The sequence below is a fragment of the Fonticula alba genome (genome assembly GCF_000388065.1).
Source record: "Fonticula alba strain ATCC 38817 unplaced genomic scaffold supercont2.5, whole genome shotgun sequence".
Lineage (NCBI taxonomy): Eukaryota > Rotosphaerida > Fonticulaceae > Fonticula > Fonticula alba.
The window spans coordinates 1,954,539-1,957,260 of NW_009242975.1; positions in this window are offsets into that span (position 1 = coordinate 1,954,539).

Below are 2,722 nucleotides of genomic sequence, written 5' to 3' on the forward strand. Positions count from 1 at the left end.
CTCCGGAGCCGAGTGGCACGTGTGTGGTGGTGGTGGCGGTGGGGACGGCGGCAGAGGGAGCGCACGATCGGTCACGGCTGGGCCACTTATGCCGGGAGCCGGTGAGGATGGATGGTGTGATTGGAGTTGCTGCATGGCTGGAGCCAGCGCGAGACAGACCTGGCGCGAGGGGCGAGAGCGGCGTGGGGAGGAGAGAAGGGCAAAAGTGGCAGGCAAGGCGAGAAGGGGAGATGGGGCTCGGCGGGCTTGGCTGCAGCATGGGCTCGAGGATGGTAGTGGTGGCGTGGCAGTGGCAGGGGCGGGAGGGGGTGGTGGGGCACGCCTGGCCGCTCATGCGATTTTGGCATGGCCTTCGAAGAATGTGCCATGGAAATGTGCCACGGAAATGTGCCAGGACGCGAAGAATCGCCCCGGCCGAGCCCATCGCCCCCGGGCGCAGGGGCCCGCCTGCGGTCGGCTTCCTGAGTTGTCCTGTCCCAAGGGGCGGTGCTGGCCGCCTCCCTGGGGGGCCATGCTCTCCGCATGCCGCCCCTCGGGGATGATGCCCTTGCTTTCTTTCTTTCTGTCTCTCTCTCTCTCTCTCTCGCCCCCGTGCGACTCCACTTCCGAGGATCGGGGGTCTGCACCCTGCGAGATGTGTTCGGAGGCGACCCACGGCACCCGGGGCCGGGCGAAGGGCAGGGAGTGGAGGAGTACTATGGCGTGCCCGGCTGCATGTACGCCCGGGTGCAGGACCACACATGCGGCGCGCGCATGTCGGCTCGCGAGAGCACGCAGACACAAACATCCAGCCAACCGGATGCACTTCCCCCGAGAGGGAGAGAGAGAGAGATAGCGAGGGAGAGCGCGATCCTCACAGAAGTCGAGTGAGTGAACAGAATGGCAGGATGCCTCGAGGTGGCCACCCTGGCGCCAAGACCCAAGGCGATGAGACCTGGCCGTTACTGGCCGTCTGCCGCGCGTCCGGACAACTCGCCTGTGGGCGCGCGCACAGGGCGGGAAAGTCAGCAGCGGGCGGGAAAAGACCCGCCGGCGATGGGGCCCCGGTGGAAGACGGCCTTGGCGATCGGTCCTCATGTCAGCAGGGCCACTGAGGCGCCACACCCTGGACATCTAGGCCGAACCCGCCGGTGGGGGGCCATTGTATGAGAGCCAATGTGCCTGTTCGCGCGCTGGCAGCCGTGTGGGCACACAGCCGCAAGCGTGGGAGTCCGGCTCGGTGCGCACATTGTCGCGACGAGGGGCCGAGCCACAGGGGACATGGCAGCCGGGGGGCCGGGGGTGATGGTCGCCTCAGAGTTGCCTCCTGCCCGTGCCCCTTGCCCAACGAACATCCCTCCCCGGGAGGGTGCGTGACTCGGCCAAGTGTCCAGGTGCGTCAAAGACACAACGCGCCCGATTGACGCGGCCTCTCATCGACAAGGCAAGAGGCCTCTCAGGACAGAGGACATCGTCCTTCTCGGACCCTCCCCATGCCACCCGGGGCCCCAACAAGCGTTTCCTCCCTCGTTTCCTCCCAGGGTGCATGCTGCTGCCGGCCAAGGGATCGAGGGATCTTGGTGGCGGGGGGCCTGGGCATGTGAACTTCACCTACGGGACAATGTCCGGAGTTGGGGGGGGGGGGGGGGCAGGGGACCTTGCAGGGCGATTGGGCGGGCTTTCCCCGGTCTCAGGGTAAAATGCCCGCGCAAGATCCCAGAATGACCAGTTGGGGGCCAATTCTAGTGGGCGCGCGCGCGCACCGGCGTTCCCCGTCCTGAGACCGGGTGGATGCCCTAAATCCCGTAAATGAGGAGGCATGCGGGCTGGTTCTTCCGTTAGCGAGAGAGGGGCGGGCGCTCGAGCGCGCAATCTAATAATGCCAGGACCGCCCGCGCGCGCGCGCGCTGGCTCGCTCATGAAAGAATAACAACATGGCTCCCAGGCGGCCGGGCCAGGGGTGGCCTTTCCCCCCGGGCGGGGGAGGGGGAAAAAATACAACCCATCCTCGCGGTGGGCGGCAGCAATACAAGGGCGCCACCTCGCGAAGGGGCGGGCACCCGCATGCAAGGTGCGCAACAATGTGCGCGTGCACGCTGGATTCGGGCACACAACCGGCCCTTGGCCGGACCACTTCCTCGTACCTGCCATCGCCCCGGCGGGGGAGAAGCTCCGCGCCAATGTCGGTATTGGGACTGGCGTCCAGAGGGGGAGAGGGCCGGCAGGCATACCCGGAGAGCCTCCCCCCCTCTCCACCAATAAACATATAAAACACAGGGGACTTTTCAATTGGGCATTTTTCGTGTCATCTCCCATGATGCTCGAGAAGTGTGCCCCTCTCTGCTCCTGGATTTGCGGGCATACGGGGAAGTGTCTGTCTGTCTGTCTGTCGGTCGGTCGGTCTGTCTGTCTGTCTGTCCGGCTAGCTGGCTGTCTGCTTGTCTGTGTGTGTGTGTGAGACAAGTACAAGCCGCCTCGAGTTGGCTGATCGGCTCCCGCGGGCATGCTGGCGGGAAAGGGCCACCCCCCTCCACTGCCGCCGCCGGCTCACCAGTTCCACCAATCACAAAGCCCAGATTTTGGCGGCCGTCGCGTCGTTGGCGTGGGTCGGGGATAGGGCCGCGGTTTCCCACCGGAGCTTCGCCGGTCCATCTTCAACTGGGACAGGCTGGCTGCCAGGCGAGCGAGCTGCGAGCGGGGGATGGGTGGGGGTGGGGGTGGGGTGGGGGGGGGGCGAGCGAGG